General features: G+C 42.1%; 1 long non-coding RNA gene across 1 annotated transcript in view; it reads left to right on the top strand.

The window, feature by feature from the left end:
* Positions 1–3,601: 3,601 nt before the first annotated feature.
* Positions 3,602–24,490, top strand: part of LOC138843687 (uncharacterized) — a 31,628-nt gene continuing 10,739 nt past the window's right edge. Inside the window, exon 1 of the long non-coding RNA XR_016212815.1 lies at positions 3,602–3,774. This is a non-coding gene — a long non-coding RNA (uncharacterized LOC138843687). The remainder of the gene's footprint in view (positions 3,775–24,490) is intronic.

Below are 24,490 nucleotides of genomic sequence, written 5' to 3'. Positions count from 1 at the left end.
TTCCCCCAGGTGACTAAGTATGTGGCTATACATAGTTTGTGTTAACATAATTAGTGTAGTACCTACTTTAAAACTGGGTGATACACTTAATTGTTTCTATCTACATTTGGCTTCAGTTAATTACATGAGATTACATATGTGAAAGTACTTAGTGTAGAATCTGACCTGTGCTAAGTACTTGTACACAATTACCTATTTAGCAGCTTCCCTTGAGTGACTTGGAACCACCTCAACCTCAATGTAAGCCTTGTTGAATCATCTTTTCTGCCTCCTTTCCAGACTCTTCCTTAAACAACTCACTCAAGCCAGAAATATTTGTTTAATCTTTGGCATTTTCCTGTTCTTCTCCCTCCAAAGCCTATTGATTTGAATTCTGAAATATCACTCATTCACTGTTCATGGAATGCAGCAGTGGACCAGTCATGTCCTATACAACATTTCTGGGGAGGTGTGAACATTGTCAGGTCCACAGGGCCCGGCACATACAGGGAACAGAGACAGGGTGTGTGCAGGGCAACCGGGAGCCAGGACACAAGACGCCCTTTAAGCCACATTCAGATTTCTGACACTTCATCTTAAGGACTGTGGGAAAAGTCTGAAGAGTTTCAGTCAGATCTGTGCTTCACCAAGATTGCTTCCATGTTTCTCCAACCCCATTTTTCACATCCCAAACCTGTTTAGGAGTATTATATACAATCTCCCTGCCTCATTCATCTTCCTCCCAAATACATGCTGCACATTGCAAACAAACACCTGGAACAGAACAACAACAACAGACACCTAGAAACCTGTCTGTATACTCACCCATTTCAAATCTTTTAATGATTTTCCAGTCCCCTGTGGGTAACATCCAAATCCCCAAGGCTTACAGCTACTGTTTATTTTCCTGCCTCTTCTCTCACCACTTCCTCGTCTCAGACTCCAGGTGCTGTGAACTTCTTTCCTTTCTTCTAACAAGCCGTGGTCTCTCTCACCCAGACCTTCCTGTTCTCCATGCCTGGGCGTGAACCCCGACCAGTTCTGTCTGGGCTGGTGAATTCTTTAAGCTTCACTTTGCTCCAGGTGCCTCTTTCTAAAACTTAACTATGAAAGATACCTGCTAAGCATTACCCCCTTTCCCAGTTGTAATGTTTATCACATTTCTTTGCTAAATGTAAGCTCTACTATTGTCTGTCCTGGTTACTATTTCTTTCTTCCTTTTTTTAAAGATTTATTTTTATTTATTTGGAAGGCAGAGTTAGAGAGAGAGAGAGAGAGGGAGAGAGATCTTCCGTCTGCTGGTTCACTGCCCAGATGGCTGCAGTGGCTGAGCTGGGCCAATCTGAAGCCAGGAGCCAGGAGCTTCTTCCCAGTCTCCCACGCAGGTGCAGGGGCCAAGGACTTCGGCCTTCTTCTACTGCTTTCCCAGGCCAAAGCAGAGAGCTGGAACAGAAGTGGAACAGCCGGGACTCAAACCAGTGCCCATATGGGATGCTGGCACTGCAGATGGCAGCTTAACCTGCTACACCACAGCAGCAGCCCCCCAGTCACTTTTCAACCACAGAGCCTTGCTCAATGCCTGCTATGTGGCAGGTGCTCAATACATACCTGCAGAATCAGTGAATGAGCCATACCTACAAGCTTCCTTCTGCAGCATCATTGAGAAAAAAATATGTCAATAATGACGTATTTGCTTTGAGTTTAGGTGAAAAATGTTCATCCTTTCCATGGTGTTAAAGATACTGAGGAGCATATGCTTGGCACAGCACGTAAGAAACTGCTTGGTCATGGCAAGAGCCTCGGGTGATCACTGACGTCATAAATAAGAGTGTCAATTGTTAAATCAACAACAGGAGTCCCTGTGCACTTGCTCACCATGTAGGATCTCTGTCCTTAATGAGTTGTACTATGAGAATTAATGGTTAAGCCTATTTTGAAACAGTACTTTATATCTTGTGTGTCTGTGTGGGTGCAAACTGTTGAAATCTTTAATTAGTATAGAGTTGGTCTTCTGTATATAAAGGTAATTAAAAATGAATCTTAATGAAGAATGGCATGGGAGAGGGAGTAGAAGGTGGGATGGGAGCAGGTGTTGGAGGGTGGGTATGGGGGGAATAATCGCTATATTCTTAAAGCTGTACCTATGAGATTTATACTTATTAAATAAAAACTTTCTTAAACACTGCTTGGGATGCCTGCATTATTTATCATAGTGCCTGGGTTTGAGTCCTGGCTTAGGTTGTGAATACAGCTTCCTGCAAATGTACACCCTGGGAGGCTGCAGTGCTATTTCAAGTAGTTGGATCCTTGCCACCTACATGGAAGACCTGGGTTGAGTGCTAGGCTACTGGCTTTGGCCTGGCTCACTCCTGGCTGTTGTGGGCATTTGAAGAGTGAACCAGTGGATGGAAGCTTGCTTTCTGCTTTTGTCTCTTTCATTTCAAATAAAATGAAAATAAATATATATATGTATATGTATGTGTGTATATATTTTTACATACTACACACACACACACACACACATGCCTGGGACTTAGGGCCCAGGACAGGTAGGTCCAGCTTCCTGCAACTCGGAGCTATTTCCGAATTGATATCTCCTTTACTCACAGTGGCAGTAAGAAATGCACAAGGAATAGATTTTTTTTATTTGAAAGTCAGAGTTACACAGAGAGAGGAGAGGCAGAGAGAGAGAGAGGTCTTCCATCCGATGGTTCACTCCCCAACTGGCTGCAATGGCTGGAGCTGTGCCTGCAGAAGGAGCGACAGCAGTGTGATTAGAATTCTCTTGAAGATTTTGACCACCTGAGGAAGAAGACCCAAGAGGGGGAGACTTCCAGCTACTGTCAGACTTTGCAATTTGATAATCAATCAACAGTGATGATGAGATTCTATAAGGGAGACTACAAGAAGGCATAGGTAAAATAGTAAATAAATAATAAACTCCCAATGAAACTTCTAATCTGTATGGTATATGGATAAACCCTTAAAAACTTTACCTACATGAGAATAGCTAAGAGTTGATTAAGAGCAGGTGACTTGATGAAGAGTCTTTGCCAGTGGTTCTTCATCTTGTCTGGGCATTAGAATCATCTGAGGGACTTAAATCCAGCTGGGCAGACTGCAGTTCAAACCAACTAAATCAGAATCTCTGAAGGTGGAGTCCAGGCTTTGGTAGTTTTAAAAACTCCCAAGGTGATTCCAATGATCCAAAAATTCAACATGAGAAACATTGCCTGGAATCCTCTTCTTTGATCCAATAGGAGTTACCTCAATCTTAGTTTTATGACCCTGGATGTAGTATTTCTGATTACTTCAAGAAATGCAGAAAAAGTTCTCCAAACGTTGAACCCAAAATGTATTGATATCTGTAGTATATTACAACAACCAGTATCCACCAGAGCACTCATTTAAGTCTAACACAGAGCCAAGTGCATTATCTTCATTATTCTTTTTTGATGAGGGGAAAACTGAGGTTCAGTATTTGTATTATCTGTGTAGCCACATAACTGGTTTGAATATGGTGTCCCTTCAAAATTCATTTTGAAACCTAATCACCCAGGTGATGGTATTTCAAAGTGGAGCCTCTGAGAGGTGATAGGTCATCAGGGCTCCTCCCTTTTGAATAAATTAGGGGTCTTATAAAAAGGGCTTGCAGGCTGTGTTCGGTATCTTTGTGGGTCTTCTGCCAGGTGAGGCTCCAGTGTCCTCACATTCCAGAGGGTGCAGCACCCAGGCACCCTCTTGGGAGCAGAGAACAGCCCTCATGAGACATCATCCCTGCTGACCTCCAGAACGGTGAGTGCAAAATCTCCGTTCTTTATCCAGTACCCAGTTTCAGATATTCTCTTAAAGCAGCACAGACACAGACCAAAAGAGAGGCAGAGTTAGAACCTGTCTGCCTGCATTCACAGTCACCAGCCTTTCAACTGTTCTGTATGTTTGCTGGACAGGAGATGATATTAAATAACAGCAAGCCGTGCATTCAAAGAGGTTAGGACTTTCTGAGACTCATGCTAAAGCTAGATAATTGTAGGCTTAGGTTTTCCACTATTGCTTTCAAAATGTACCAAAATTTAATTTTAAGTTTCTATTGTTGAGTTAAAAGTGGGCAGTGATATTTATAATTTTAAGTATTTTTCATAAATATGGGGATCTTCAAAAAGCTCAAGGAAAATTTATACTGTGAAAAAACTGCATGGATTTCAATTTTTTGCACCATAATAAATTTATCTTTTAAAAAACATCTTTTGAGGGGCTGGTGTTATGGCATAGTGGGTTAAGCTTTTGCCTGTGATACCAGCATCCCATATGGGCACTGGTTTGTGTCCTGGTTGCTCCACTTCTGATCCAGCTCCCTTCCAATGTGCTTAGAAACTAGCAGAAGATGGCCCAAGTCCTTGGGCCCCTGTACCACATGGAAGACCTGGATGAAGCTCTTGGCTCCTGGCTTCAGCCAGGCCCAGCCCTGGCTATTGCAGCCACTTGGGGAGTGAACCAGCAGATGGAAGACTCACTCTCTCTCACTCACACTCACACTCTCTCTCTCTCTCTCTCTCTGTTTCTCTCTTCACCCCCCCAACCCTCTCTGTAACTCTTTCAAATAAATAAATCATTAAAAAAATAAATCTTTGAGACCCCCCCAACACACACACAGAGGGTGGGGGGAGGGGGAGGGAGGGAGAGGGGAAAAAGCGAGCTCCCATCTACTGGTTCATTCCTCAAATACCTGCAACAGTCATGACTGAGCTGGGGCTGAAGCCTGGAGGCAGGAACTCAACTCAGGTTTCCCAGATGGGTGGCAGAGACCCAATTATTTGAGCCATCACTGCTGTTTCTAGGGTCTGTACTCTTAGGAGGGTGGAGTTAGGAGCCAGATCTGGGAAATGAACCTAGGCACTCCAATGTGGGAGGCAAGCATCTTTACCATTAGGGTAAACACTTGCTCCTTAAACTTATCCTTAAATTCCATACTGTCTTATGTTTATGTGATGAAATTTCAAAGAGTTTAAAAGTATTTAGTGAAAAGCAATTCTTTTCTTCCTCTATTCTCAGCCACATGGTTTCACAGACACCGTGGTCTAGATATTTTACTATATTCCAATAAAGAGAATGGAATGATCATCATTGTCTTAATATGCTTCAAGATTAATCTCCTGGGGCTAAGGAGAGGCTTAGCAAAACCCATCTATCAGTAAAAGAAAAGACTAGAATGCCTTCCATGGTTTGAGGGACTTGTCACTTATTTAATGGCAATTGCCAAGCTTCTGCTAACATAGATAGTACTACAGAAAAGATCTATGTATAATTTTGTGCATGCACACACTTTTTTTTTTTTAATCTATTTACTTGAAAGAGTTACACAGAGGAGAGGTCTTCCATCTGCTGGTTCACTCCCCATTTGCTCTCAATGGCCAGAGCTGTGCTGATCCGAAGCCAAGAACCAGGAGCTTCCTCCAGGCCTTCCCATGTGGGTCAGCGGCCCAAGGACTTGGGCCATCTTCTACTGATTTCCCAGGCCATAGCATAGAGCTGGATTGGAAGTGGAGCAGCTGGGATTTGAACCAGACCCCATATAGGTTGCCAGCACTGCAGGCAGTGGCTTTACCCACCATGCCACAGCGCCGACCCCACTCACACACATTTCTGTAGGCTAAGTTCCTAGAGGAAGATTGAGTCAAAAGCATGTGTCTTTAAATCTTGAGAAATATTTTCAGCTGCTCTCCATTGAGTCTGGATTCCTTTATACTCCCACTGGCAACAACATGGTGCCCAGTTCTCTATAATACTTGTCATCACAGTACACGATCAAACCTTTTGGTCTTTGCCAATCTGATAGATGCAAAAGAATTGCAACATAGTTGTAGTAATCATTTAAAAATTCTCCAATTTAAGATCCTCTATTTTTAAGAGATATTTATATTTACTTTTCTGTGATTTGTTTCTAATCCTTTGCTTAATTTTCACTGATCCTGTCCTGAAATTTAGAAGCTCCTGGTGTTAGAAAATTATCCTTGTTTTACATAATTGCAAACATTATTTCAAGCTTGTTTTTGGCATTTTGACTTTATGGCATGTGTTGCTCCCCCTCTTCGTGGAGGAACGACACTAAACCCTGCCTAGGCTTCATATCCGAGTCACGGCACCATTATGTCGCTCCCCTTCTTCGTGGAGGAATGACACAGGACCCTGCGCTGTTCTTTTGTCTACTTGGCCCTTCCTGGGTTTGCTGCTGGTTTTTCCCGGGTTGGCTACCGTCCCTCCACCTCCGTGGAAGGGCGGTTCCCCCTGCCACTTTCCCCACTTCCGCAGGGGAGCAGCACACCGCCGGCCGGCTCTCTCGGGGGCTGCACAGGTGTTCCTTCAGATAGATGTTCCTGGTGCATGTTGTCTCTCTCCTCCTTTATAGTCCTCTTCCACCAATCCCAACTCTGCTACCCACACGCCGAGTACGCTGCTCTCCTCCAATCAGGAGCAGGTCCTGCTGTTTATTGGTTGAACTGGAGGCAGCTGTGTAGAAGCTGTTTCTTCCTCTCCCAGCGCCATATTGTGGGAGAGCAGATGCATAGAATAAGTCTTAATTCCAGTAACTTAGTCTAGTCAGAGTTGCTCCCCACAGGCATGGATGTATTATTTATTACATGTAGAAATGTTTTACTGTTGTGGAATTTTTAATTTAGAGACTGACTTTATGGCTTCTGAATTTTGTACCAATATTCAAACTTTCCTCCTGAAACATTATCTAAGTTTTTTCAAGGTCTTTTTCTAACTTATAAAGCTTTATTTTCATGTTTAAAAATTTGATTAATCTTGGATTTTTCACAAGTTATGAAATAAGGAATCAGTTATTTTTGTTCAAGATGGCTACCATTCATTTTATTGAATACTGTACCTTTTCTCCACTGCTTGGAAGTGTCACTTTTATCAAATATTAAACACCTTTAATTTATTTCTGCAGTTTCTATTCTGTTCTGTTGATCTACATTTTCAAATTACTGTACCATACTGTTTGTGATAACTGTAGCTTTATAATTGATTTAATTCCAGAACAGATAGGCTCTTTTCCTCCATCATTATTTCAGAAATGTCTATCTTTTATATTTTATTTAAAATTTTTATTCTTCATTTGATTGCTTAAATTAAAAGATCCCATGTGTATTTGATTTCATTTAGATTTATAAGCTAATAGAGAAATTTCAGTTGATATTTTGCCTTTCTATCAAAGAGCATCAAATACTTCCCATTTTTTCCTCTCAGTTTTTGTTTTTAAATTAAAGAATGTTTAGTTCTTAGGAAATTTGCTTTTAGGAAATAGGAAAAAGTATAATATAATTTTTGTTTAGTCCTCTAGATTTGATCAAAATGGCTCCCTGAACACCCAATTTGTGGCTGAGATTACAATAGAGAAAAAGCAGGCTCTCTTATGAAGTCTCATGACTAAAAGTTTGAGTGGGTAGGTGAATCATAGCAACACCAACTCTGCTTTTTGTCCTGAGGCTTGGCAGAGAAATGAAACTGTAAATACTGACCAACATGATCCTTACTCTTTCACTTGGCATTTATAACTCCTGCTGGTGTACCCTGTGGCTGTCTCTTCTCCAAGGATTAGCATACCTTATGTGACCTTGGGACTCCAGGAACAAGGACAAGGTCACCCAGTTCAGGTGTCACCAAGGCAAGTAGCATCTCCTCATTTCATAACCGAGTTCACTGTCACACCAGCATTCAAAAAGGATAACCTACACAAATGCTTATTTGATTTTTTTTTTCTTAAATTCCGCAAATCAACCCCCAGGTAATAGGAACATCCTTCCCAGGGCTGGGCATGTGCTGTAATCAGTGTCATTGTTTGGAGAAGGACATGGATCATGCCCAACATCGCTTGCAGTTTGTAGGGAGCCACTGTGCAAATCTGAGATGATTCTGACTTCTCTGCATGCTTGGACTTGCCATGAAATAAACTCAGCTTTCCTGATTTTTCACTGCTTTAAAGATGTAATCGGAAATTACTATGTATTACATATCAGACATTTAACTGAAAATTGTTCTTATTTGTGGCATAGAACCGTGGCTCTACTCTAAGGATCAGCATATCTTTTTTTCCTTTTAAAAATATAAGCATATGATGGAAAGCCAAAACACTGAGGCAAAAAAAAATGTCCTACATGAAGGATATCGGTGGGTGAGACCCCAGTGGAAAGAGGTGACCATCAAAGGAGGATGTATTTTTCTCTGAGGAGAGGAGAGAACTTCTACTTTGCTTATGGCCTAGTCTAAATACTGATGGAGTTTGTGGATTCAAAAGGCTTCCATAGCCTAGGCAGTTCATGTTAAGAGCCTCAGGTGGTCACTGATGTCATACATAAGAGTGTTAATTGTTAAATAACAATAGGAGTCAATGTGCACTTACTTCCCTTGTAGGATCTCTGTCCTCAATGAGTTGTATTATAACCATGTCTAAGTGCTCCCCAAAAATGTATTATTCTTAGGTGCTTTGTTAAATTTCATTGTTTCTAAAAGTGAAATTAACTTCAAGATGCACTGACTTTGAACAGCCCTTGTCTCCACTGTTGAGGAACAGTATTTTATTTTTTTTTACTGTGCAAATTGTTGAACTCTTTACTTAGTATAGAGTTGATCTTCTGTGTATAAAGTTAATTGAAAATGGATCTTAGTGGAGAATGGGACTGGGAATGGGAGAGGGAGGAAATGGAGGTGTGGGAGAGTAGGTGCGAGAGTGGTTATAGTGGGAAGAATCACTATATTCCTAAAGTTGTATTTACGAAATGTATGAAGTCTGTATTCCTTAAATAAAAGGTTTCTTTGGGGGGGGGGATAAAAAAATTAATCATATGTAAACATTGACTGTATTTGGGAATGAATGAAAAACTAAAGATGCTTGATAAATTAACCTTACAGTGTACAGATGTTTAATTTGGGAAAAAGCCTTCCAAAATGTATTTACTATCTTATTTTTTGCTGTGTAGCTACATAGTATCCAGTCAGGGCCCATAGTAGTATCAGAAGTAAAAATGTGTTTTATGTTCAGACAGAGAGAGGGCTCTGACTGCTTTTAATTTATTTGATTCATCACAACTTTGAACTCATTCCACTATTACGCTATTAACATGCCCTGCTCTTCGTGGCTTTGTTTTGATTTCCTTTTTGACACTGCAGGGAGAATCAGTAAAGGAGTAAGAGCTTTGGTGACTTGCCTTCAAGTTAAAAATCAAACAGGGTTCTGGGTTAGAGGAGGGTGGGGGTTGTTCATAGTGTGTTCAGGAACAGCCAATGATGTGTGAGAAGAGATGTGGATGCATGAGGACTGTGAGTCAACCACGTGAAGATCTGGGAAAAAAGTACCCACGAAATGACTAGGGCAAAGGCTCCAAGATAAGCCAAGGCTAATGTATTCAGAGGGCGGGACAAAGGGTGGTGTCAGGAGAATGGAGAACAATCACGGGAGGAGGTGGAGCTGAGGTTCAGGGGCAGGTGTGGCTTGTAGCTTTTGATGTGGCTCCTAGTGAGTCCTGCCTTCTGGTATTCATGTCCTTCTGCAATATTCTCCCCTTGTATCTGGTCACACTTAAGACTTCTAACAAATAGCATATGGCAAAAGTGACGAAATGTCACTGCTGAGATTAGGCTGTAGAAAACTGCCTTGTTTCCTTTTCCTCTGGCTCTTTTTGGTTCATTCCCTTTGGTAAAGTAAGCTATGCTTTGAACTTCTCTGGACAGATTCAAGTGACAAGGAACCAAAGGTGGCTTTTTGCCAACAGCTAATGAATAACCAAGGCCATCAGGCCAACAGTCCCCAACCAACGGAATCCCACTCTGTTAGACAGCTTTCTGTTGCTAGCACAAATATCTGATGTTAGGCACTGTATACAGAAGATAAGTTTATTTAGCTCACAGTCTTGAGGCTAAAAATCCAAGACTTGGTGGTCCCATTTGTTTAACCTCTGGGGTTGTGGAGGGGGAGTCCCCCTGGCTGTGTTACAACATGGTGGAAAAGTGGAAAGGGAAGAGTTAATGTGCACAAGGAGTCAGCATATGGGATGGCCTCATTTTATAACAACACACTCTCATGAGAACTCACCATGGTCTCATGAGAACTACATTAATCCCTTTTAAGGGTAGCAGCCCAAGTGGCCTAACCACCTTCCACTAGGCCCCACCTCTAAAAGCTTCCTCAAGTGTGCCTCAACACTGCCACACCAAAGACCAAGCTTCCGGCACATGAACCATTAGGAGACAAACCACATCTAAACAGCTACTATGTGAGTGAGCTTGGAAGAGGACCCACCCCAGTTGACCACTTGCAGCCCAAGCCAATATACCTTGAATGTAGATTGAAAGAGACTCTGCTGCAGAGGATCCAGGCCTTGGAATGCTGCCTATAGACACTGAGATAATTTATGTTGTTTGTTTCTAAGCCTCTAAGTTTTGGAGTTGTCATACAGCAATACATAAATAACACAGGTGGCTAAAGCCAGCTCATATTGAGATTTGTAGCCTATAGAAAGCAGTTTAGATTCTTTTTAAAAAGTTTTTAAAAATATATTTATTTGAAAGAGTTAGAACCATCTGCTGGTTTACTCCCTAAATGGTCCCAACAGCCGGAGCTGAGATGATTGAAAGCCAAGAGACAAGAGCTTCTTCTGGGTCTCCCATGTGGGTACAGAGGCCCAAGGATTTGGGCCATCCTCTGCTGCTTTCCCAAGCACATCAGCAGGGATCTGGATTGGAAGTGGAGCAACTGAGACTCGAATTGGTGCCCATGTGGGATGCCAGCACTGCAGGCTGGGGCTTTAACCTGCTGTGTCACAGCACCCGCCCCAGTGTTTGCATTCTTAATGTCCAGGGAGAAGTATGATCACTTTTTGAAAGATTACTCAGACTTGTGTTGCACAGGATCAAAATGGAAGCCAGAAAACCAGTGAGGAGGTTTACACAGAAGTCTAAGAGTTTGGATATAATGCTAAGTTACATTACTGGGGATTTCAATTTAGGGGATAAAGGAAATGGACAAGAATTACAGTTGAAGGCTATATTTTGGTTTGCTCTACTAGATAGATGCATGTGACCTTCGCTGAGATGGGGGAGGTGAGGGCAAGAGTTTGAGGTGGAGACGAGGAGATTTATGCTGGAGATGAGGTATCCACAGGTAGTTGTCAACAGGAAAGTCAAGGGTTCGGAAGTGCCTATGTAAGTCTGCAGTGGGTGGGGCCTTCTTTGGGGGAATCTATTTACACAAGTGCCCAGAAGACTCTTGAGAAAGAGCTGTCTAAAGAGAAGTTAACATGCCCTCATTTGGTTGAAAGAAAAGAGGCCAGAGTTAGAGGTAGGATAGAGCCAGCATATAGGATCCTCCATATAATACCTTATACTCTAGCTTAGTCCTTATGTTCTAGGATAAGGGGGGGTACAATAACAGCCTTCATTAAAACCAGACATCTTCAATACACTCTCCATTGAGATTTGGTGCCAGCAGTCTTCAGAAGTGGGCGATGGTGGTCTCAGCATAGACACCAGCAATTATGAAGCAACCTTGACTTCATAATGTTGATATGATGGATTTAAGAATTGATACTGGTGGTGGAGTCAATTGTTGGTAATGACCACTGCTATGAGCTGCAGTGATGTAGCTGCTTCCCCCTTCCCCACCCCACACAGTCATAGGAGTTACTACTATGATAACAGGAGAGAAATGAAATAGTAGGTGCCTGATTGTAGCCAGGAAGTCTCCTCCTGAAGACTTTTGTTTAGGAATTTTCTCAGTTGGGATGGAATTGGAAAGTACTTTTATTGTGAAGTTATTTTTACCTCTTGGATGTGCTCTCTGGAAAATGAGTTTAGAAGGGACTAATTTAAAAAATTTCTGTTGTGGTATGTGTACACTATAGAATACTACTTAACTGTAAAAAAAAAGTATGAAATTCTGTCATTTGCAACAAAATGGTTGCAACTGGAAACCATTATATTTAGTGAAATAAGCCAGTATTATATCATGTTTTCTCTGATCTCTGTGGGCCTGCATGGTCTCCACCTCACTGCTGGATGCCTGAGCTCCAGCTCTGTGGAGAGCAGGTGGCAGTGGGGATGGTGGGTCTGATCTGTGGAGGTAGTGGGAGCCACAGACCTGAAGACACAGCATGAGCAGGGCCTCCTGCAGGCAGGCATGCAGATTTGGCCTTACATTCCCCAGGGCATTGTAGTCCACAGCAGCTACTGGCTCATTGGGCTATTTTCTTCCCATTAGAGCTCTCAACTTGGATAGCACATGAGTCAGTGTTTAGAACACAACTTGCCCCTGGAGCTGTGCTACTCTTAAATTAGATCTTGAGTCTAATCCTCCCAAGTTTTGCCTCTCTTCTGGTTATAAAAGACGACAGCCTCTTTATGTGCTGCCCCCTGGCTTAACCACTTATATCTTAATGGGTGATTAATCACTATCAGCTCTTTATTGTCTTTCCCCAAAGCACTGATAGACCCCAGCAATATGCTTCCAATTGTGTGATACATTGCATTAAGCCATTCACCTCCCCACTGTTACACAGGCTCTGTCTCCACTGCCGAGAGTTTGAACAATTGCACTAACACTTGTGCCAGGAGCTCTCTGTGCTCTCTCCCTAAGACCAGTGAGGGGATCCTTATGGCCAGCAGGCCAGCTGTTGATAGTGCTGATGCTAAATCCAACTCCACAGAGTCAGCTTCCTTGGATCACGTTGGTTTCTTGGAAAGTGGAATTGGAGGCAGATTCAGGCGCAAGACATTTATTGGAGAGCGGGTGAGTTCCTCATCTATAGGCACAAAGGGACCAGGACTGTTCCTGAGAGAAGGTAAACTACAATGCATTTGCAAAAATGCCCTCAGCCAATCTGAAGGCCTTTAGTAGCCTCCGTGGTCAGTGACTAGATGAAAAGAATGGGGTCCTGAACCTCGGGTGCAGGGATTGTCTTCAACACAAGGACAGTTCCTGGAGGTGGATGCAGCTGAGAACTGTAGCACATGAAGCAACTCTGAAACGAACACCCAGTCCTAGAGCAGGAACCGAGCCAGCCCCCAGTGCATTCAAGTTCAGTGGGAGTGGGGAAATGGACCAATCTTCCCCTAAGGAGACATTTAGTCTTCACCCTGTGGAAGTTAGTACAGGAATTACCAGTAGGCCGAGCATCCTCACAATAAGGGTGACTGGGAAAGTGATAAAGAATGTATCTGGAAAGATGCAGAAATGAAATAGCTTTATCTCTTGAACACAATCTGGGAAATCTTAACATTGAATATTGTCAGCATTGGTCTAATTTTTTTTAAAACTATAACAATCACCTTTATTTTAAATTTTTTTGACAGGCAGAGTAGACAGTGAGAGAGACAGAGAGAAAGGTCTTCCTTTTTCCATTGGTTCACCCCTCAATGGCCGCTGCGGCTGGCGTGCTGCACTGCGCTGATCCAAAGCCAGGAGCCAGGTGCTTCTCCTGGTCTCCCATGGGGTGCAGGGCCCAAGTACTTGGGCCATCCTCCACTGCACTCCTGGGCCACAGCAGAGAGCTGGCCTGAAAGAGGGGCAACCGGGACAGAATCCGGCACCCCGACCGGGACTAGAACCCTGTGTGCCAGTGCCTTTATTTAAAGGTTTTCTGAAGGGAAAAAAATGGAAACAAAACTTTTTTTGGGGGGGGGGGTGAGTTTGATCAGCTGTGTACTCTGAATTCCTTTCCCTTTAGGTGTTACCTGCAAGCGTAGCTTTTATAATGTGATGCTTTTTGAAAACATGAGGTTTCATAGGTCCCCAGACTGCTGCTTAAAGGTAACAGAAGAGATTAGGCACAGGTTGAGAAATGTGCTAATTTCGCTTCCCTGATAGAACAAAAACTGATTCAGGATGTATTTAACAACAGATCATTTCTAACTAGAATACCGCTGAAGGAGAAAGCAAGAAGTCTGGGTTACCAGCAGCAGTGTTCACTTTTGCCAAGTTGTTTTGTTACTTATTATTCTAACAAACTCTGATTATAAAAAAAAATTCCCCCAAATGTTATACAATTCCTTGGTGTTACACATAATTTTGTATATTAAAAGAAACTATATACATTCTTGTTATGTTACAAGACAAACTTGGGTACACTAACATTTTAAAGAGTTTATTTGACCAGACTGAGATAGAAGACTTGGGCAGTTACAGACCACATGTGGTTCAGGGCTCATCCGGGGAAGGTTTTTCCAGGGTCAATGTGGAAGTGAGGCAAAGAAAATATTTGATTGGTTAAAATGGAGCAGTAGCCTTATTTGGATCTTTCCAGTGGAAAGTCCTTACTTAGAGGTTAGTTGGCAGTTTCTGATTGGTTAATCCTAAATTTCACTTTATTATTTACACTGAGTTGGGTTTTGGTTTGCTTATGTAGGAACCCAGGGTGCTGGAGCCACCTCGGTCTCATGGCCTCCTGATTAATAATTTTACCAGTTATTATTGCCTACTTTTAATGATGAGGACACTGAGGCTCTTAGGCATTAAATGAAATGCCAGATTCCACAATTCTGCCTTGCAGAGCCTGGGACTTTTCCAAATACTACAAGACCTCGTATATATTTATTTATGGTCTCTTGCAGCCAGATAATTTAGTAGTTTATCTATAATTCAGAAGCAAAGAGGGTGGAGGACTGAGAGTGTGAGCCCTTCTGACGCGAATCCAATTTCATGGCATTAAAGAAAAGTTTCATTTTGCCTTGGGCAGTGAAATACCTTGGACCCACCCTGGATATAGGAAGGGAGAAAAAGACCAAAGGGATGTGAAGAATTCAGGAGATTTACCCCAGGGTAGGGAAGTGATTCTGATGAAATGGCACCTGAAAACCACATTTGTTCTGGGAACCTGAGACCAGGAAAGATGTAGACATTTTCTTGGAAAAAGTTCAGACGAGAAGTCAGGAAGATGACTGGGGGTACGGTGGGGGTGGGGGTTGACGTGACGGACTTAGGAGGACAGGTTAAAGAAATTAAATAGTTCACCTTGGCTGCGAGACAGCAAAGATAGGCTTTGATAGCCATCTGCAGTTATTTGGGTGTCTAAACACAGAGGAAGGTAAAGCACCACTTGGGGTGTAATAAAGGAGTATAATTACATGAAAATTAAAGCAATGAAAAGCCTGAATATGAATCAATTCACACTTACAAGAATGTTCACAGCAGTTCTATTCTAAACTTCATGGTTTTAAAGAACTATTTTATAATAAACTACAAAGCATTGTTTATCATCTCAAAAAATAATCTTAATACTGTAAATTGCACTGAACTTGAATTTGGGTACTATGGAAGCACAATGCTGCAAGATTGACTAAACAGATTGCAACCTGATTTAGTTGGTACCAGGGATACCCCTGCCCCATGTGCAAGGAATCAGTGGTGATAGGGAAGGAGCTGGGTGTCCTCTAGGATAGAGGTTCAGTGATTCCTGGGAGTGCTACAGCCAAAGGATACCTGGAAAAGTCAGTTTGACTGTGGTTGGGCTGGGTTGAGGTTCATTCCTCGTGGTATTCTAGGTGGTTTGTTTGGTGAGCCCTGAAAAAGAAACTATGAATTAAACCCCACTTTGATTTGAGTGACCTTGACTTTTGGATCTTGTCCTTGGTTCTTTTACGAGTTTAAAGTCCAGTCTTTACCTCATGGTACCTACAAAGGTACTTCAGAAAATTCATGGAAAATGGAATTGAAAGACCAGTTTGGTGCAAAAAGAACCAAAAAAAAAAAACAACCCAAAAAACAAGCAAACCTTGGGATGCATAATACTTTTTTCATAATATACATTTTCTAGGAACTTTCTGAGGAGTCACTCATACTTGTGTATTCAGCTTTTGTAAGCGGGTCAGAAAATTTTCATTGTAAATATTTCTTTCCTTAACTATTATTTACAAAAGATTTTGAGAGAGCATATGAAATTCCTATTATATACTTATTTCCACCAATATTTTTGTAACCTGGGTATTGTTTTACTTTTGGGAGGAATTTTAGAATCTGATAGTGTTTCTCAAAGGTTTTTGTGGTGAAGATTAATTTCTTATTTTTTAATTTCTAAATTCTTGTGGACTGATACTTTTTAGGATACTGCAAAGTTAATTATGAGAAAAATGCTCTACTGACTGAGCTAGCCGGGCCTTAAAAATAAAATATAGAAACTCTAATTTATTTTAGATTTAACAGAGAAAATTTGTTGTAAATTGTTGCGTAATTTGTAAACACCTTCAGTTCTGTATTCCACACAGGAGTGTAGGGTTCTATTTTTCATTGCCATTTCCCAATCATGGTGCCTCAAACAACACATTTGGCTGCCTAGGGTATAGGTTTTCTTGCCCTTGAAAGGGATACAATGATCCCTGTCCTTTCTGTGTGGGCGTGGTGAAACACATGAGCAGGAAGGTAGCTTGATCTGTAACTAGCGAGGTGCTGGTGACATGGTAGAGGAGGCAGGAGAAATGGACCAATGGTGGGATGTTCCTAAGATGTTAGCATCTGTTTCTAGCAAACGGGTGAGATTTTTCATCCAGCTGCATTTCTTACATTTAAAAAACTGCCTTACATTCTGAACTAGCTACTTTCGGATGGTTTTCTTTTAGGATTTTTTTTTCTTTTTGCATTTTACTACTTAGTGAAACCTAAAAGCCAGGGATCTGTTAGTGCAGATGGCCAGCAGTTATGTGTGTCAGGATACCGTGGAGCTTTTTTCAGCTACTCCTCATCCTCATTAGTCGGCTGCCTCGGATCTCATATAAACCCCTTCTCACAGCCTGGGACATAATTTTTCAAAGTCCTACATTAAGCCTCTTCCCTAAGATTTTGGCAGCTGTCTCTTAGGTAGTCCTCAGGATATTACCAAAGTAATGTTAGTTTGGCTGTCTATGTGCACTAGAGAGCCCAACATTGAAGCCATGGTATTTATTTATTTTAATTGAAACAGACATATCTCTCATCTATTGCCCCCCCCCCCCCAAAGCCCTTAAACCAGGGTCAGGAGCTAGGAACTTAATATAGGTTAAGTGGGTGGCACATGGGTGGCATTACCTGCTGCCTCCTGGGGTCTGTATTTGCAGGAACCTGGAGTCAAGAGCAAGAGCCAGGTATAACACCAGGTATTCCCATAGGGGACATGGGTGTCTTTTTTCTTTCTCTCTCCTTTTTAGATTCTCTCTCAGCTCTGCCTTTCAAATATATATATTTAAGAGAGAGAGAGTCTTTCTATCCTGTGTTTCTCTCCCTAAATGGCCACAATAGCTGGGGCTGGGCCAAGTGAAAGCCAGGAGTCTGGATTGATCTCCCTGGTTTTTTTCTTTTCTTTTTCATTTTTTTTTTTTTATTCATTTACCTGAAAGGCAACGCCCATAGACAGGCAGAGACACAGAGAGTGAGAGAGGTCTTCCATCACCTAGTTCACTCCCCAAATGACCAGAGCTGATCCAATCTGATCGGGAGACAGGAGCTTCATCCAGATCTCCCACTCAGGTGCAAAGGCCCAAGTACCAGGGCCAACCTCCACTGCCCTCCGAGGTGCACCATCAGGAAGCTGGATCAGAAGTGAAGTATCTGGGACCCAAACTGGCACTCACATGGGATACTGGTGCCACAGGCCTGGGTCTTAACCTGCTGTGCCACAGCGCCAGCCCCCCACCATGGGTGTCTTAATTGGCATCTTAACTGCTAGGCCAAATGCCCACCTCTTGTGGTCTTTCAGGAGGGAAAGTTTATTATGAGGCAGCCAGGTAAGGAACCAGGAGGAATGTGCAAATCTTACTCCTCAAAACAGCTTCAGCAAGAGATGATTATTAGAAGGGACAAGGGGTGGGGCTCTGACGTGGGAGTTGATCAGGCAGCCAAGGAAGGGGCATTCTTGGTTCTTCTGCCAGATGCAAGTCAGCTACATGCCTATTCATACATTGCATGTATGAAGATGGCAGTCTTGGCATGCTTGATGGGTGGAGACTTCGATTCAATACCTTTTTGTTTCACACAGTGGTCAGTAGCACGGGTACTGTTTATCCTTTTGAGGTCCTGACAGGTCTTAGCTGGCTTGGAGTTTCAACATAGTTTCTTATTGTTAGGAGAGATTATGAGTTACTGGTTTTTTATCACTGTAGGGGATGATTCTGAAACCACCAGAGGAGTGGAAGAATGGTGGTAGCATAAACTTTTGTTCTTCTCTACAGTCAGTAGGGCTACCGAGTAGATTCCAGGAACTAAGAAGCTGAGAATTTAGAAAGCACGTGTGCTGGTATCATGAAAAAAAAAAAATACCTGTAAAGTAATTGAGAAAAGAATAAGCTGGGGATAACTTAAGCAATATGGAAGCTATCTTAAGTAACAGAAATTCACCATTATTAAGATTGTTGCAAGAGCAAGGTATGTCTAGCTTTCAATAGACAAGAACCTACTAAATTACTGGACTTTCAAGAAAGAGTATGAATATCTCATGGGTTTTCTGTGTTTCAAAGTTCTTATGAATCACAATTCTCTTTCCTGGACCCTAGACATGTGTCCTGAAATGGGACTCCTGACGTTCCAAAACCCCCATAGTGGATTGTGTGTCATCTTATCACTTTTCTTTATTTATCTGTATTTGTGCATTAACTCAATCACTCAGTTATGTGACAATTTTTTTTTAAAAAGATTTATGTATTTGAAAGTCAGAGTTACACAGAGAAGGATAGAGAGAGAGAGAGGTCTTCCATTAGTTGGTTCACTCCTCAACTAATCTCAATGGCCAAGGCTGTGCCCATCCGAAGCTAGGAGCCACGAACTTCTTCAGGGTCTCCCATGCGGGTACAGGGGCCCAAGCACTTGAGCCAACTTCTGCTTTTCCAGGGCCACAGTAGAGAGCTGGATTAGAAGAGCAGCAGCTGGGACTAGAACCAGCGCCCATATGGAATACCGGCACCACAGGCAGAGGATTAACCTACTGTGCAACGGCGCTGGCCTCCCAAAAAATTCTTAATACTCATTAAATGTGGGACACAATAAAATGAGATGGTTGACATGTCCCTTCATACAGCATTGTTTTGTGATTCTGCTATATGACATGCAGTGTATACTTGTAAAAGGAAACCTCGAATGCTCTAAAATAGCTAATAGCTTAGAATCACACACTGCCCAGAAAACATCATATATAAAGTTTACTCTCCCATCTTTTCTTTAGCAGACAGTTATTAGATTCTCATGGCTCTATTAGCTCAAAACATTGTGAGGTTGGAGCAGGCATTGTGGTGCAGCGGGTTAAGCTGCTGCTTGGGACATCTGTATCCCATACTGGAGTGATGGTTGGAGTCTCATCTACTTCATTTCCAATCTAGCTCCCTCTTAATGCACCCTGGGAGGCAGCATATGATGGCACAATTTCTTGGGCTATTGCTCACCCACATGAGTGACCTGGATGGAGTATTTGGCTCCTGACTTCAACCTGGCTCAGCCTTGGCTTTTGTGGGCATTTGGAGAGTGAGTCAACCAATGGAAGATCTCTCTCTGTGTATTTCTCTGAAGTTTAAGAAGATGAAAATGAGTAAATAGCATAAAAAAACTGAAGTTTTTTGGGAAAAAGATGTAGTTAATATAGACATTAGAAATGGAGTGATCTGGTACAATGATATAGAGGAGAAAATTTTGAAATAAAGGTTCACATTAAAGGAGATGGGGTGAGTTTGAGATTCAGACAGGGCTGAGTATTTAACCCTGCCTTATCACTTTAGTAGAAATTTGACATTGTGCAAGTTGTCTGATTTCTCTGAGCCCATTTCTTCTTTTGTGAAATAAAGCTAATTTTTTTTAACTAAAATAAACCTTTACTAAGGTAAAATTACTTTAATAATGGATGAATAACTGTTTACATTCAAACCAGACTTGGAAAGTTTCAGAATTAAATATATACAAGGGATATAGAAACACAGAACAAAGATAGCAGGGATGAATACATTAATATGAAACGAGGAAGGAAGGATATAGTATTGTGATGTAGGTATAATTAATTGAAGACAATGTTTATAAATACCTATATAGCAAATAATATGGCATCCACATTTTTTTCTAGTTTTAAATATTTTTATTTTATTTGAAAGTCAGACTTAGTGAGAAAGGGAGAGACAGACAAGAGAGATCTTCCATCTGCTGACTCACCCCTGCAAATGGCCACAACAACTAGGGCTGGGCCAGGCTGAAGTCAGGAGCCAGGAGCTTCATCCAGCTCTCCCACCGGGGTGCAGGGGCCCAAGCACTTGGGCCTCCTCCACTGCTTTCCCAGGTACATTTGAAGGGAGCTGGATAGGAAGTGAAGAACCGGGACCGGAACCAGCATTCATACAGGATGCTGACACTGCAGACAGCGGCTTAATATGCTGTACCGCAGTACATCCACATTTTATATGCACACATCCTCTCTGATCTGGGCTGAGTGGAATCCAGGAGATGGAAACTCAATCCAAGTTTCCCTTGTTGGAGTTAGGGACCCAACCTCTTGAGCCATTACTGCTGCTCCCAGCATCTGCATCAGCAGGAGGCCGGAGTCAGAATTCAGAGACAAATATGGAACTGAGCCACTCCAATGTGGCACTCTGTCGTCTTAACTGCTGTGTTTACTGCTTTGTTAAATGTCGCTCCCCCTCTTCGTGGAGGAACGACACAGGACCCTGCGCTGTTCTTTCGTCTGCTCGGCCCTTCCCGGGTTTGCTGCTGGTTCTTCCCGGGTTGGCTACCGACCCTTCCACCTCCGTGGAAGGGCGGTTCCCCCTGCCACTTTCCCCACTTCCGCGGGGGAGCGGCACACCGCCGGCCGGCTCTCTCGGGGGCTGCTCAGATGTTCCTTCAGATAGATGTTCCTCTTAGATGTTCCCGGTGAATGCCGTCTCTCTCCTCCTTTATAGTCCTCTTCCGCCAATCCCAACTCGGCTGCCCACACGCCGAGTACGCTGCTCTCCTCCAATCAGGAGTAGGTCCTACAGTTTATTGGTTGAACTGGAGGCAGCTGTGTAGAAGCTGTTTCTCCCTTCTCAGCGCCATATTGTGGGAGAGCAGATGCATAGAATAAGTCTTAATTCCAGTAACTTAGTCTAGTCCGAGTTGCTCCCAGTTGCTCCCCACAGTTAAATGTCCACCTAGGAGTTTGAGTTTTGCAAGTTGAAAAAGGTGTTTGAAATTGGATGTACAACAACAATGAAAAGTACTTAATACTACTGATCTGAACACTGAAAATTAAGCTGGTAAATTTTATGTTATCTCTATTTTGCAATAATTTTTTTTTTGACGGGCAGAGTGGACAGAGAGAGACAGAGAAAGGTCTTCCTTTTGCGTTGGTTCACCCTCCAATGGCCACCGCGGCTGGCGCGCTGAGGCCGGTGCATCGCGCTGATCTGAAGCCAGGAGCCAGGTGCTTCTCCTGGTCTCCCATACGGGTGTAGGGCCCAAGGACTTGGGCCATCCTCCACTGCACTCCCGGGCCACAGCAGAGAGCTGGCCTGGAAGAGGGGCAACAGGGACAGAATCTGGCGCCCTGACCGGGACTAGAACCCGGTATGCTGGCGCCACAGGCAGAGGATTAGCCTATTGAGCTGCGGCGCCGGCTATTTTGCAATAATTTTTAAAAAAGACTTACAATAATTTGAAACCAAGAAAAATCCCGAATGTCTGACTTTATGAATTTTACTGTAGATTACAAATCTTTTTTTCCTATACTTTATGTTACATAGTCCATAGCATAACTTTTAAACTGTAATAATCTTGGAATTAGGACATGAAGAATGTAATTTGTACAATTAGGAATGTTATCTCTCTCCTGTGACCCTCATTGCCTGTAATCACGATTATGTAAACAGGGTTACAGAAAGGTTAAAAAAGGCAGCTAGGACTTGCCAGTTTGCTGAAACATATAATGCCTGTATCAGTTTTCTCTGATCTTGGCCATGGCAGAGTACAGACCTCATTAACTTTACCATCTCATTTTCAGCATGTTTTCTTCATCGGTTTTCATTTCTGTCAGTCAGTGTCACATGGCACTTCCGGCTTCATCCCTGCTTGACAAGGTTAAGCCCATTGATGATCTGCAGCTCTGTTCAGCTTTATTTTTCATAGATTTCTCCTGATAACCACAGCATGAACTCTAGAGGATGTGTGAGGAACTGAAACGAAGCCAAAAGGTTTTTATTAGAGTCTGTATTCCCACATTCACTAATTCTCTGAGGGGTAACAACGTGTCAGTGTCCTCTCTAAAAAAAAAAAAAAAAAATGTAACCAGGGTAAAAACATTTTTCTTTTTTTTTTCTACACTAAACCAAACTCAAATGTTAGTTTTTTTGGTGACATATATCTTTATGCTGTCTTCAAAGTCAACTTCTTCAGTGTTTCTCTTTATCCACGTTTTAGAGTACAACTAAGTGATTATTCTGTTACTTTTTGCTTTGGCATATTCTGAGCTAATATGGAAATTGCTTTAAGTTTCAGTAAATATTTTAGGAGTCTTTACCTTCTGTATTAGGTGTTATACGGAAGATAGAGAATGCTTTCATCTACTATTATGTTGTGTTACACTGCTATAAGTTTGACCTGTGGATAGTTTGATTGAGCTCAGTTGATAACAAAAAGAAGTGGAAGTCCTCTGTATTAATCATGGCCTTTGTCTCTCCATTGCACAGAGGATGAATGATTGACTGCTGGTTCAATATTATCTCCTTCCAGAGCACTGGTCCCCATATCATTTGTGCACCTCAGCTGATACAATATTTTCTCAGTATTTGGAGATAGAATATACTGAAAGATCACAGCAGCCTTTGCTTTTCTATTTTTAGTAACTAGAGCAGTGAATGAATGATTTTCATAAAAAATGAACAATTTCTGATAGTTTGCAGCACCAAACCTATTTCTGAGATAAGAGATTGTGAAGTAAAGCAACTTTCCAAAGGTCACATTCTGGATCAGTTATCAGGATAAAGCCATATTACCCATGTATCATAAGTAGTCAGTCCTGGCCATGGAATTAGAAGGTAACTCCTGTCAAACTCTAGGGATGGAATTGGGAGAAAAGTCACTGACGTGGGGTGCAGGGGATGTAGAAAGGGTAAATGGAGGGAAGAAAGTGAGAACTGGGGACAGCATTGTATGAGGCAAAGTCTTTTCCCTAAATTTACACACAAAATCAAGGAATAGGTTTAGGTCCATTCCCAGGCAGGAGCCAAAGGAGGAAGTTCTCATTTGCTAGGGTAGGTTGTAGTGCACTCATGCAGTTTCTTTTTCAGTAATGATTCTCTGTGTCAAAAGGGAATCAGATGATACACTTGAGTTTTGTAAATGAAAGGACCACTGAAACTTGAACCCAGAGGCACACACCTTGAATTCTGGGGGATCCAATTGAAGCTAAGGGCTAGGGCCCTATCCCCAAAGTGAGTTTTGAGTGACAACTGGCAGTTGGAGACCTGAAAAAATCCATTTGCTAATGTGCCAGGATTCCCAGCTCTCCCTGGCCCAGGAGAGAGGTTGTAAGTGGAAAAAACATTACAGGTAGCTGGACTGGGATTAGAACAGGTGGGGACTTTCATGAGGGTCTGTGAACTGAAGGTAGAAGCTATGGGCTTGGTACTTTTCCAATCCTTCCTCCCATGAAGTGAGGTGATTTGACTTTCTGCCCACCCCTGCAGGTTTAACCTTTCTTGAATTCTGAGGTCCCTTTCCGAGTTATAGTAGAAGGTCCCTCCAGAGCAGGCTGACTTAGCAGTAATTCTTTCCTGCTGCTTAAGTGGAAGTGATCTTTTACTTCTGATCAGAGTTTCTCTATCTCAATCTAGATTCACTCTACCATCTAACAAATAATCTGGAACAAATTGTTTAAACTTTCTGAGTCTCAGTTTCTTTATGCTTGTTGTTTAACATAATACTTCTCATCTCAGGGTTTATGTGAAGTCTAATTGACATCATTTTTATCAAGTAACTGGCAAACAGTGAGTACTCAGTGATGGTTCTTTCCTGCTTCTAACGGCTTCATGACCTCATTTGACAGAATAACCGTGGAGAGAGCAGGACCTGGGTAGAATTCTCATTCAGCAGACATACAAATAAGCCTCAGGTAGCTCTGAGTTAGTCAGATTAAGTGGCTGCTGATCAGAGGAGCCTGGGTGAAAAGCCAAGGCTCCTGACTTCTGTTCAATGCTTTTCTCATTTAATGATGCTGCTTTTACACATAAAGTTTATAAGAAAAGGTCTACCACTGCTTGTGTTTATTTTGTAAAATGTTGGTAAAAATAGCTAAATGGCTTTTGTAGTTCTTTTTTTTTTCTTTGCTCAATTCTTGCTGCAGATCATTTTTTGTTAATTAGTCCACGCTGAACATAGATGCTACATGGGAATAAATAACCGTTTGGCAGTCTGTGGCATATATTTAGTTTTCACGATGGAGCAGGACCTTAAAGTACTTTAAATGTTTGTTTATTTATGTCCCTTTTCCACATTCCAAGATGATAAAACTGAAATAGAGAGAACTTACATGAGTCCATGTTT

The sequence above is a fragment of the Oryctolagus cuniculus genome, chromosome 9, assembly GCF_051225735.1.
Source record: "Oryctolagus cuniculus isolate XC-2025 breed Fujian yellow rabbit chromosome 9, ASM5122573v1, whole genome shotgun sequence".
In the NCBI taxonomy this organism is placed as follows: Eukaryota; Metazoa; Chordata; class Mammalia; order Lagomorpha; family Leporidae; genus Oryctolagus; species Oryctolagus cuniculus.
This window is presented reverse-complemented; position numbering and strand designations above follow the sequence as displayed.